Source organism: Nycticebus coucang, chromosome 20 (assembly GCF_027406575.1).
Source record: "Nycticebus coucang isolate mNycCou1 chromosome 20, mNycCou1.pri, whole genome shotgun sequence".
NCBI lineage: Eukaryota > Metazoa > Chordata > Mammalia > Primates > Lorisidae > Nycticebus > Nycticebus coucang.
Window position 1 is genome coordinate 25,647,946 of NC_069799.1, and position 13,951 is coordinate 25,661,896.

The following is a 13,951-nucleotide window of genomic DNA, read 5'->3' on the forward strand; positions in this document are numbered from 1 at the left end:
GTCATCGTTTTCCTCTGCAGCCTCAGCAGGCGCATCTGAATTGTCCTCCCAATGGGGCGTCTGGACTGCTGCCCCCGCTACAGCCTTCTTCTTCTTGACCCCACACTCCTGCTCCTGGCTTTCCTCATGCTTTTTATCTCCAGGCTGGGTGTTAACTGTGTGTATTTTCCCTCATGATACCTCTTTTGTTTCTTTCCCTTCCCTTTTTCGGTTCCAGCTAGGTATCTGAAATGTCAGGCCCTAGAGCTGTGACCTGGGGCTTGCTATTCAGCTCTGCCACGCACTTGGAGAAATACTCCCGGATGGTGAAGGCGCTGGTTGTTGTGGTGGAAGTTTCATTCCCATCTGGAGTGGAGGGGCTGGAATCCTCCTCAAGAGTCTTCTTACTCTGTCTTTTCCCCAAAATGCAGTCAAGATCAGTTTTGCTCCATGATATAAGATCCTTTCCTTTTTGTGAATTTCATATAATGAACACAGTTTTTGGAAATTTTGGACTTTTCCTCAAGGCCAAAAGATTTCTTTTCCTTGTTGTCTGGGGTATCTGCTGTTTCTTGCCCATGGCAAGTGTTCAGTTTAGCCAGAAGCTGGTTGAAATCATCTTGATGTGCAATCCCGTTTTCTTCATTATTGACTGTAGCTCCAAGTCCCAGGTGGTTATTTTTAATTTGAACTTTAATGTGATCTGTGGCTCCCCATCTTCTCCAGCATTCTCTGGCCAAACTCGGAATCATCATCACTCCACATAGTATTTCTTGCATCCACAGCCCACTTCTGTTTCCGCCGCCGCTCAGCCAGCATCAACGTGTCACAGAGCCTGTGACACCAGGGCCTCTGGATCCAGCCACCCAGGCTAGTGGACAGCCGGCACAAAAAGAAGCTAAAAGTGCTGGGTTCACTCACCAAAAGGAAAGACTCCTGCATTTTACTTTCCTTAGAATATCCTCTAGCTCAGGCCTGTGTTCTTGGGAGAAAATACGACTTCCATTAAATAATTATGGAGAAGAGGAAGTTTTTCTTATTCTCACAAGGGACCTGTATACTGTAGCTGTTATCCTGAGACCACTTGAGAACAAATATAGACTAGGTCACCAAAAAATCACTTGAACCAGTGGGTATGCATGGAGAAATTTGACATGGTATGATACTTATTTTGAAAGTATCTGTACTTTCTGTATTGTTTTCTGTACAATCTGTATTGTTGACAGGGATTCAGCCACACAGTCTGTTCAGGCAAGATTACCTAGGGAAATTAGCTCAGGCAAAAAAAGTTGGAGGCTCTGCTGTTTTTTAGGAATTAGGTAAGTTCAGCTTTTCCTTTGGTGGCTCGACCTCCCGACAATCACAAGGCTGGGGCCAGTCTTGCTTCTACAGGTGTTCGGACATCTCTGGGTCACAGGGTGAGGAGCTCACTCTATCTGTTCCTTACAACTAAGCCTTAGGGGCTTTATAATTTTCCCCATACAGGTTCAATCCACAAGCTCAGCTGCGGGAGCATCTTGTTTCTCTGCTCCATTAACAGTGAGAGCTCAAGACTAGCTTTGGTAGAAGGAAGATGATGAGATAAGAAAAAATGTTCTCATTAAAGTGGGAGAAGAATTCCTTTCTCAAACTTTCTTGCTCATCACTTGGTAAATCATTTCTAAATATAGTCAATGCATCCAAATTAACATATCAATTCATCAATCTTATGAAGCCATACATTTATAGATTTTAAAAGAACTTTTTTGTTTTGTGATTTTTGAATAAGCCATTGAATTTGACATTTTCAATTTTACTAATTTTTCTAATTAACAAATTAGTCTAATTTTACTAATTATTCTTTGAGACACAAGGAATGTGAAAAAATTCACCAGGGTTTGAGCAGAATTTTTTTTTTAATTTAGAGATGTTTTAGTATATTTATATTTTAAAACTATTTCCAATTGTTAAATATTTTTTAATATTGTATACTAATTACCTTTTGAAGATGACTATAGATATTATTTTATTTTATTCCATTATACTTATTACTAGTACAAAATTTGGTTATTGTTACCAAAGAAATAAAAGCTGTTTGAAATATGTTTTTCTGCCACTACAAATTCTTTGTAGAGTTAATAACTACGTAACAGGAATGGGGACTTCCAATATTCTGCATGATTTCAAATACCTCCCTAAAAATAAATTCTGTTTTATCAGATATTTTTTAGGAAACTAAAAAACTTTGAAATGCCTGTCCATTAGATTGGACAACATTGTTAGTATGAGAGACTAATAATTATCAAAATGAGGACAGTGTTTTGTTATCATAAAAATAAGTTTTCTAAATTTGATTTTGATTTTTTAAATTTCAGATTAATATGAAGATCAAAATGTTTAGATAACATTGCTTTCCTTTTTAAGGTATAGTTGAAATTGTGTTGAGTCCTTAACCCAGGGGCCTGCTGAACACCCTCACATTGTGCACATTAGGTGAGAACCTGTCAATCACCCTCCCACTTCCCTCCTCTCCTCTGCCCAGTTTCCCTTTCACCTTGTGTTTATCTTTGGTATGGCCATGTACTTGTTTAGATATTTGTTTCCTATTGGTATTGAGTACATTGGGTAGTTGTTCTTCCATTCTTATGATACTTTTAAGAAGAATGTGTTTCAACTCCATCCAAGTAGACACAAAAGATGTAAAGTCTCTATTTTTTCTTATGGCTGAATATTACTCCATGGCATACATATTCCACAACTTTTTAATCCATTCATCCATTCATGGGTTGATGAGCACCTGGGTTCCTACCACATCTTGGAAATTGTAAATTGAGCTACAATAAATATTCTAATAAAAAAATAATTTTTTTTCTTTTTATTATATTTCTAGTAGTAGGCTGGCAGGAATAAATGGAAGGTCAACTTTCAGTTCTTTGTGAATTCTCCATACTTCTTTTCTGTAAATGTTGTATTAGTTTGCAATCCCAGCAGCAGTGCAAAAATGTTCCCTTCTTGTCCACACAGGTGTCTATAGTTCCAGATTTTATGATGTGGCTATTCTCACTAGGGTTCAGGGATATGTCAGAGTAGTTTGATAATGTGTTTGCTGACATCTTCAAATTTTATTTCTTTGTTGTTAAAGTACATTCACAAATGTGACAAATATGTTTTAATTTTGTTGAAATTTATAAGTTAATGGTGTCTGAATTTAGTGGGGATAGCGCCACCTGGTGCCCATGTTTCTTGAAATGAAGACAGAATAAAATCAGAATAACCTGAAAACAGAAAGAAAAAAGTGGTGGTGATAATGCACCTCAGGAATATTGGAATATTGGAAGTCCCCATTCCTGTTATGTAGTCATTAACTCTACAAAGAATGGCAGAAAAATATCCTTCAAGAAAATATATTTCAAGAGCTTCAAGAAAATTTAACAGTAGAAAACTGATGTCTCTTTGTTAGAAACAAAATCAGATCATTTAAAATTGCTATCAAAAATTTGAATTCTGGGCGGTGCCTGTGGCTCAAAGGAGTAGGGCACTGGCCCCATATGCCAGAGGTGGTGGGTTCAAACCTAGCCCCAGCCAAAAACTACAAAAAAAAAAATTTTTTTTTAATTCTATACACTTAAGGTTAATAACACCAGAAAGGAACCTTGGCTGATCCTAGTCAGTGTCCCTGGAGAACAGAGGATCTATTTCTCCAAATTCCAATTTACAACTTAGACTTTTTAAACCCAGTTGAGATGACCCAGGGTTTAATATCCATGATCCAAGTGTTCAAATACACAAATAATAAGGATCCTTGAAGGGGAAGAAGATTATCCCAAAGGAATGGACGCCCTATTGGAGAACATCATAAATGTAAACTGCCCACATTTTACTAAAGAGGAAAAAGGAAAGAAAGAAGAAAGAGAGAGAAAAAAAAAAAAAGGAGGGGATATCCTACTTGTACGAACAATTTATGTGGAAAAGATGAGAAAAATAGAGGAGTCTCTATCAAAAGAGAGAATGGAAAGAAGTGAAATAGAGACAGAGAATAAATGAGGCTAAAATACCATAACCAAAAATACAGGAGCCCTTGCTCTTGATGAAAGTAAACATGGAAGTTAAAAATAGAACCAACCAAACAAATTAGCAAAAACAAAGCACAACAAAACCAAAAAAGCTCAAATAGCCAAAAATAGCAGCAAACTCAGCAACAAAGAAAAGAAGAGAAAGAATACCAAAATATAATTATGTACACACACACACACACACACTTATACATACATATACCAGGCATGGTCCTGGTTCTTTAGTTGCCCTGGGTGATAGCCTGATTATTTCCTCAGCATTCAGACCCTGCCAGGTTGGGATCATAAAGCTCTCTAGAATCCTTCAGAGGCAACTCTTACAGTGCCTCCTGATAGCAGTTCCCATGGGGTGCAGGAGCCACTCAGCTTGTACCAAGAGTTTTGATCCCAGCAGGTGGAACAAAGATAGCCATGCTTTAGACCCTTGCTAAGAGACCCACACTCATGACTGTCTCACAACCTTCTGACAATTGTGGCCCCCTGGCAATGGGGACCTTCCCAATATGACTACCCCTCCAGACACCAAACAGATGGCAAATCCACTCCAAATGCTACTCAAACCTGGCTGCTGTATACTGTTTGAGTCTGCCCACTCTTCCAAGCTTCCTACTCAATGTGCAGCTTCCCCTGAAAACTGAAAACTGTAGAAAGGCTTCCTCCCATCCCTAGCCTCCATGGGGAGGCTGGCCATTCCTGCTGGCTCCCAATCACTTGCCCAGTGAGTCATATCTCAACCACTCTGGATCATACACTGTCTCCTGTACACCACCAACTCACTGTGCACCCTGAGCTATGACTCCTGGTAAAGTCCCCATGCCAGGTATGGCTGGGTTCTCTTTTTTTCCTCATTTGTACTAGGAGAGCTCAGCCAAATGATCCATTTTGCTCCACCCTGGTATAAACATTTCTGTTACTGTTGAGTTCAACTTTTATTCCATGATGGTCTGAGAAAATATAAGAAATAATTTCTATTCTTTTGAATTTGTTGAGGTTAGATATGTGTCCTAAGACATTATCAATTTTGGAGGATGATCCATGGGCTGATGAGAAGAAAGTGTAGTTTTGTTAGTATGAAATGTTCTGTGAATGTCTGTTTAAGTTTATTTATTCTAGGGTTGAGTTTAAGTTCATTAGTTCTTTGTTTAGTTTCTGCTTGAAGAATCTGTCCAGTACTATCAAAGGGGTGTTAAAATCTCTAACTTTATTGTGCAGAAAGATATCTGATACTATAGATCAGTTAGAGTTTGTTTTATAAATCAAGGAGCGTTCAGGTAAGGTGCCTAAATGTTAATTATTTAAATCTCCTCATGTTGTGTACTTCCCTTGACAAGTATGTAGCGCCCATCCTTGCCTTTCCTTATTTTTGTTGGTTTAAATCCAATTGTATCTGCAAACATGATTATAACCTCTGCTTTTTTTTCTGATTTCCATTTGCCTGGATTATTGTTTTCCATCCCTGAACCCTGAGTCTTGTTTTATCCTTTGAGGTTAAGTGATATCAGGCCTGAGGTTTTGTATACACTTAGCCAGTCTGTGCTTCCTTATAGGAGAATTCAAGCTATTCACATTTATTGTGAAAATTGATACATATGATGGAGTTTTTGTCATCTAGTTTTTCAGAGCTCAGAGCTTATTTTTTCCCTTGCCCCATTGTGGAAGCTAGGCTTTGTTCTTTAATGTCTGGGTGTGTTTACTTTGGTGATGGACCATTATTAAGAATTTGTCTGAGTACTTCCTGTAGAGGTGATCTAGTTACAGCAAATTTCCTCAACATTTGCATGTAAGTGAAATATTTGGTTTCTCCATCATAAATTGAACTCAGTTTAGCAAAATACAGGATCCTGGGCTAAAAATTTTTTTGTTTAAGAAGGTTAAATACCAAAAAAAAATAAAAAAAAGGTTAAATGCCAAGGACCATCCTCTTCTAGCTTGAAAAGTTTCAGCTGAAAGCTCTGTGGTCATCCTGGTATTTTTCCCTTTGTATATAAGACTTTTCTTATGCCTGGCTGCTTGCAAGATTTTCTGCTTCATTTTGACTCTGGTAAAGTCAATTACAATGTACCTAGGAGACACTTTGTTTGGAATGACTCATTTTGGAGTTCTGAAATTATCTACTATCTGAAATTCTGTGTGTCTTGCAATGTTTGGGAAATTCTCTACCATACTATCTTGGAGTAGAGCATCAGTGCCTTTAGAATCATCCTCTTTTCCTTCAGGAATCCTCATAATTTGGATATTTTATCTTTTGGAAATAGCCCATAATGCTCTCACAGAATATTATGGTTTTGTTCTCCCTTTTTCTACCTCTTTGAATGATTGGGATATTTCAAAAGTCTTGTCTTCAATTTCTGAAATTCTTTCTTTTCCATGTTCTACTCTATTACTGAACATTTCTACTGTGTTTTAAAGTTCTTCAAATGCCTCTTTCAATTCTTTAAGCTCTGCTATATCTTTCTTAATTATGTCTATATTCTTCGTGACTTTGCCTTTGAAGTCATTAATTTCTTGAGATGGCTTTTATACTATTTTTTAAATTTCTATTTCCCTCCTCTTCTCAATTCCAATCTTCTCATTTGCTATCCATATTCTGAATTCTATTTCTGACATTTCAGCAGTTTCTCTATGGATGGTATTTTTCTTCTGTATCCCCCTTATAATCTCTTAGGAGAGTTAATGTGCTATAATTTTTCATGTTGCCAGAATTCTGCTGGCTCCTCCTCATGAGTATTGTCAGCTTTGGGGGGTAATATATTAATTACATGTTTTTAGTTGAAGTGATAGGTTGTCCCTGAATAGCTATTGAGAGAGAATCTAACTCTCTTATAGAAAACAAATATGGGCCTATTTGTCAATTAAAACTGGTGGGGTGAGACTAGTTTGGAAGGGCCCAGAACTGGAGCTAACCACTCCTTCCCAAATGAGCTGGAGCTTGTGCTTGTGGCTTTCCCCTACAGGTTTGCAAAGGTCTCTTTCAGGGCTACAGCAAGAGTCTCTGATGGCTATCTTGGGGAGATAGTGCAACCTGGCTCTGTCCTTGTGGCAGCCTTCCCCACCCTGCTCCCCCTTCACCACCAGACTCTCATAACCCCAGTCTCTGGTAACCCCACCTCCAGTCTCTGTGGCCCAGATCTGTCAAATAAGCAAATGTGGCAGTTTTGCACCTGCCAGAGTCAAAGTAAAGTTAATGCCTCCTCCCCTCAGCTACCATCCTCTGCCACGAGCCAGTAGGGGAAGTGGAAGCCTGCCTGCCTCAGGTACTCAATGGCAACTGGGGAGTGTTCCACCTGAGCTCAATCTAAACCTGAGGATATCCAGACAGTAAATGTATTTCTCCCTCAGCCACTGCACCTTTGCTGCCACTGTTTTGCAGCTCTGGTATCCTTATAGGGTGATGTCTGGTTCCCTCCGGCTGACCACAGAGTTGGGGAGGTGACTCTCTGAAATTAGACCCCAGCAGGATCACTCTATTAATGCTGATGTTGCATGGGAGGTGTCTCCACTTGGGTTCACACACCTCAGCTGTTCCCAAGTCTCTACCCATCTCATGGAGACCCAAGCCTCCATCCACTGCTGAGATATACTTTCTCAGAACCAGGCCAGACACCTTCCCTTCTGTGTCTTTCTGCACTGTTACCAGATTCACAGATACAGCGTAGCTGTGCTGCCACTGTCCTATGCAATGCCCAGTCCTAGCCAAGAAGTGCAGACATTCTGGTCTTTGAAGGGGTTGGACTTCTAGACCACCAGACAAGGGGAGAAGGGTAGACTGGAAGTTCAAGGTGGCAGGGAAAGTATTTGTTCCAACTTCCTGCCAGACAAGGTATTTCCTAGGCTCACAGCAGGGACTCTTTGGAGAAGGAGTCCCAGCTTCCAGCAAGTCACTCCAGTCGGGTGAGAGAAGAGAACCTCAGTTCACCACTCAATGGTAGAGAGCTCACAGCAAACAAGCAACTCTCTTGGGGGAGGGGATGGACACACTTCCTCTTTGGGATGAGTTCTGTACCTGAAATTTGTTTCCTTGGAGTTACAGCTTGCCTCAGCAGAGAATACGTGAAATTATCTATTCTCTCAGCTCAGCTCCCACCCTTCATCATTGTTGGGTTCTTTCTGGCTGTTATCTCTCCCTCTGGACTGGAGCTTCTGTCGAAAGCTGGTTCCAGTCAGCCATCATCCCCCATTCCCGCTTGTTCTTATTGAATGTAAAAATTGGAGTTAGGGAAAATAGCCAACCTGAGGATTTAGCAAAACACAAGACACATTGAAACAAAATGAACAAATAAACAAAAAAGCTACCAGACACACAAGCACACAGATGCACAGGCAATCAGAAACAAATAAACAATCAGACAAAAAATAAAATAAAATAAAAAATAAAGAGAATAAAAATAATAATAATAAATAATAATAATAAAAGAAAATTTAAAAAGAAGAAAGAAAAAATTCTAATAGCCAGATGTAAGCACTGTCAGCAACCATAAGAAGGGAAGAAGAGGAAAAGAGAAAAAAATAGTATTAATAATAATTTTTTAAAAATTAACAATAGCTCCTACAAGCAAGAGAAAAAATGCAAAAGAGCAAAAAGATCAAACAAAGAAAAAAGAAAGGAAAACAGTCACCACAAACAAAAATATCATTCTTATATATATAAACATATGACTATATGTATGCCATATGGATCAACTTTAGTAGGAATATATTTATGTTGCAATATACTTTCTGGACACCAGGTGACACTGTGAGTGATTCCCAGGCTTATACCTGATTCACGGTTTACAGTGTTTTTGGTGGTTGCCTGGCTACCTGCTTGGCTCTTAGACCCCACTGAGTTGTTGATTCCACCAATTACAAAAAAAAATCTTCACAGGCAGGTTTCACAAATTCTCCCTGCAACAGTTCCCCATGAAGTGTAGGGTATCCTGGACCTGCTTTGGGTGCAGGATGGCTGCCTGCAGGTGAGATTCAAATCACCTCACCTGGCCTATGCGAAAAGGTGCCTGTGATAGTCACCATTTCCTAAATTTCAAAATATGTCTGCTTCCTGACCGAGATGCTTCCCACCTGAGTGAGTGTCCAGCCACCTAGCCCTGGCTGTGCTGCTCCAGACAGCACCCCTATCTGACTGCCAAACTCCGCTCAGGAGTCCACGCTTCACCAATTTTTCCACACAATACCTAGTTTCCACAATGAACTGGGAATTGTAATCTTCAGGTGGGGTGGGCTGGTTACTGCTGCCACTGCCTGCTGCTTCAGCAGTGGCACAGAAATTTTTCTGGAAGTCTCCACAGCTCCAGATTACACTTTGAGTCCAGCAATCCGCCACTTCACTGCACACCCCGAACTGCCTGTCTATACTAATATTCCCCACTGGGAATTATCTAGCCCACTCACTCTCCCCTGTTGTTCTGGGAGAGCTGAGCTAAACATCTATCCCATCTGCCATCATGCTCCGCCTCCAGCATTCAGATGCTTAATGTTAAGTGCTGGAATTGATACATGGAGCGTTAATCAATTCATCCAGTTGGGTAGTACCTTATTGCTCTGTTTTGCCTCTTGTGCTATTGCTTTATGAGATTTGTGACTTTGGGGTTTGATTTAAGTAATTGTACACTAGTGAGTATCTGTTGTGTTGTTCTGAGTATTGCCTGCAGGGCAGGCCTGGTCATGGAAAATTCCTTTAGTGTTTGCTTGTCTGGAAAAGATGATTTCTCCAATTGTGAAACTTACTTTTGCAGAATACAAACTTTTAGGCTGCAAATTATTCTATATAAGAAAATTGAACGGATTCTATTCCCTTCTGGCTTGTTAGGTTTCTACTAAAAAGTCTTCAGTTAGCATGATGAGATTTTCTTTTCTTTCTGGATGATCTGTCAATCATGCCTTGCCTGAGTGTAAGATTACTTTTTTGCTCCTTGTAGTTCACCTTATATTCCATTCATTGTAGAGTAGTGGTGTCTCTAACAAACTTGTTTTCTGGTTTTGTATCCTGTGAACATTTTTTCATGCTTTCATTGATTTAATATTTATATAAAATTTAAGTAAATTTGGTTTATTATACTCAAGACTTTAGTATCAATTCAAAAGGTTACTGTTTTATTTTGTTATCAGTGTTATATTGCTTTAGTTTATAACAACTAAACTAACTTTTGTATAAGGAAATTTTTGTATAATGATTTTTTTCTACCAATTCCTTTGTTTTTCCAGGTATATGATCATAGCATCTTCAAATTGGAGTCTTATGTATTTGTTTTTATTTCTTTTGTCACCTTCGATTACTCTGGATAAGGCTTCATGCAAATTTAATAAATGCTAGAGACGATATTGTGATTTTTAGTACTATTTCCCAGAATAGTAGGCAGAAATCTCTCTCAGCGTTTTCTATGAGTATGAAGAAAAACTGCATATAAGAAAACTGGGCATGGTGGCTCACGCCTGAAATCCCAGCACTCTGGGAAGCAAAGGTGGGTGGATTCCTTGAGCTCAGGATTTTGAGACAAGCCTGAGCAGGAGTGAGAGCCCATCTCTAAAAAAATAGTCAGAGATTGTGGGGCACACCTGCAGTCACTGCTACGCAGGAGGGTGAAACAAGAGGATCACTTGAGCCCAGGAGTTTGAGGTTGCTGTATGCTATGACACCATGGCAGTCTACCAAGGGTGACAAAGTAAGGCTCTATCTCAAAAACCCAAAACTGTTCATTATGTTTGAAAAGACCTATCTGTTCCTAATTTTAATACTTTTAAATTAATAGTAATCACATTAAATTCTGCTAAATAGACATTTTTCATAGGTGAACATAGTCATGTCATTGTTCAATTTATGTCTATGAAAATGATGAATCTTATCAGTGGTTTTCTTTATGTGTAATTACTCTACAATTCCAGGCATAAAGTGCATTTTATCATATTATTTTTAACACTGAATTAGTATTTGTTTAATAGTATTTCATCTTACATATTTATCTTTGTAAGCAAAGTTGAGATTTTTTCTATTATTTTGTACAGTGTTCATGAGATTTTGTATCGGTGTCCAATTTTATTTGCATGATTTATTTTGAAATTGCATGTCCAATGTAATAATATTGAATTGAGTTGGAAGAATTGATTTACATGACATTGAAAATGACTACAGAATTTCCCTGTTCAACCATTTGATCCTGGAAATTTATTTGTGAAATCTTCCTGTCACTTACCTGATTCTATTAATATTAGTCTTTTTAGACTTTGAATCTAAACAAGGGTAGGGTCCATATTGGTAAGGAATACTTTCCAAGGAAATTTTTATATCATTTTATTTTCTAAATAAATATACATTGAGTTTTGATGATTTGTAGTATAAATTTATGACACTATGTTCAGTCTTCCTAATCTAACCCATTGATGCAATCTTGTTAGTTTCTTCATGTCACCTCTTTTTCTCCTCATAACTTAAATAAAGGGGCATTTCAGAAACCCAAGACTTAACAAAATGTTAGAATTTGTGGAAAACATCTTCTCAGGGAAGCACACAGTCCTAGTACAATATATGCTTTACTGCTACTCCCTGATATTTCAGACCTGAGCATTCTCTGCTCTCTTCTGTCTCTGAAGACCTTGGAAAAGGAAGAGCATCTCCCAAACACTCCCGTGGTGTCTTAGGGATGCTGATTAGAAATTTGCAATTATTTGGGGAATTTATGACAAAGATAGAGTTTTTCTATATATATACTCTCAACTTGACTAGTGTGCACAATCATTGCTACTCTATGTGAAATTACATTGCAGTTCAGTGGAGAGGTCCGCTCACAGAATTTCAAAAGTTTATCTCAGGATTTTCCTGCTTTACTTCTACACATACACTGACTGACGAAACTATCACACTGAAACCATCAATCTGAAAACAGATGTAGTCAGGTGAGTATTTTAGATTTCAGTCTGAAAGGCAAAATCTGCAAAGGAAGGAGGCTTCTCAGGAGTCTGGCTAATGATCAGGCCTAGAAAAGGGATTCTTCTGGATTTAAATCTAGTCCAGTGCTAAATATTCTCAGGATAGGGAAAAAATTCCTGAGACAAAAGGTGTTCTCTTGACCCTACACTGATTCCTATCATCTCCTACTATAATTTAATGCATATTAATGGAATTTAATGTTTTATTTTAGTAAATGAATTCTGATGCTTAAACTCTCTATGATTGTCATTCTGAAATTTATCTCCTCTATTTCAATCACAAACAGTATTTTCAGGAAAATAAATATATTCATATGAAATCTCCATACATGGGATGATAATTGAGACTATCAACAATAATCATCAGCCATACATAAATCATGTGTGCAAGTGGTGGTTAGAATGTAAGTATATTTTCTCTCATTTGGCATGTATGATGTGCCTAATCACGGCAGTACCTGTTTTGACAAAAAAACTTCTATTGTCCATTGATTATGCTGAGATTATTTTCTACATTACAGAAATGGAAGGCTTATTTTAAGAAAAAGGTTATATCATGATGATGGGTTTCAGATAGCAGAAAAACAATCTCCAGGCCTTCAACAGTTTCTGCTTTAAAGATGTTACAATAGGGCGGTGCCTGTGGCTCAGTAGATAGGGTACCTGCCCCATATACTGAGGGTGGCAGATTCGAACCTGGCCCCGACCAAACTGCAATAAAAAATAGCCAGGAGTTGTGGCAGGCACCTGCAGTCTCAGCTACTCGGGAGGCTGAGGCAAGACAATCGCCTAAGCCCAGGATTTGGAGGTTGCTGTGAGCTGTGATGCCACGGCACTGAGCTGTGATGCCACGGCACTCTACCAAGGGTGAGAAAGTGAGACTATCTCAAAATAAATAAATAAATAAACAAATAAATAAAAATAAAGATGTTACAGTATCATCTCCAGTCTCATTATGAATCACTTTGATAATTATTCAATATAACATTTTCATGCCTTTTGGATGCTCATTTCTTTATTTATCTAATATTGCAGTTTCATTTCATAATGATTATATTATTATTCATGATTATTATTCAATTTATTTACTAAAGAAATCATAACATGATCACAAACAGTAAGTATACTGAAATGTTCTATCTTGTACTTGCTTGGGACACACTGGCAAAACTAAAACAAAGTTCTTATTTAGTCAGGAGAGTTATTGAGAGACTACTGTTTTGTTGTCAAGCACTGAAATTATATAATTCATCAAAGTTCACCCAGATAATTAATCTTCATACTATATTAAGAGAAATGTTTGAACCCAGCTGTTCTTTATTTATTGTTTTCCCAGTAAGCCAGTTTAGCTTTCCCTGTGGTGACTTCTCTTTATACCAATCTCAGTGTCAGGTGTCATCCTGCGTTTATAAATGAGATGACAATTATGGTCCTGCAGGGAGATAAGCTGACAACATCCTTTTCCTGTAACTTCTTGGGGCCTCATCTCACACATGTAAACTCACTCTAAAGACTCAGCAGGTTAGTGTCTATTTGTCAGCTTCATTTACAGGGGGTGCTCATGGGTGAACTGAGACAGAATTTTCTCAGGTAGTTGTTAGAATTGCCTTCTGATAATTTCAGTCTTATGTCTCATGACTGGATGTTTCTAGATAAAATATAAATTGAATTAATCTTAGGAAGTCACAAAGTTATAAATTTGTAGAAGGATATCTGGATTTGGGGAATGTTCTACTTGAATTTGAGTACATCTGACTGTTCTCATTTTATTAACTTTGTTAAATTTTATTAATTTTCTCATTCATTAAATTACTTATTATCTATCACTTCTGACATTTATATAAAATTTTATTAATTTAAACATAGACATCTAACTTCATGAAATAAATTAGTTATATCTCTTGATTCTTTAAAATTTGGAGATTTTTGAACATTTCTGTATTTTATAAGTGTTTACATTTAGAATGTCATGAAACATAAGATGTGTATAAAGTTTTATA

At 37.9% G+C, this 13,951-nt stretch overlaps 1 pseudogene across 1 annotated transcript; it reads right to left on the reverse strand.

Moving 5' to 3' along the window:
• Positions 1–233: 233 nt before the first annotated feature.
• LOC128572515 (PIN2/TERF1-interacting telomerase inhibitor 1-like) lies at positions 234–830 on the reverse strand (annotated as a pseudogene). Its single transcript, XR_008376214.1, has 2 exons — positions 451–830; positions 234–372 (listed from the first exon to the last, which is right to left on the reverse strand). The product of XR_008376214.1 is annotated as a PIN2/TERF1-interacting telomerase inhibitor 1-like (transcript).
• Between the last annotated feature and the right edge of the window lie 13,121 nt (positions 831–13,951).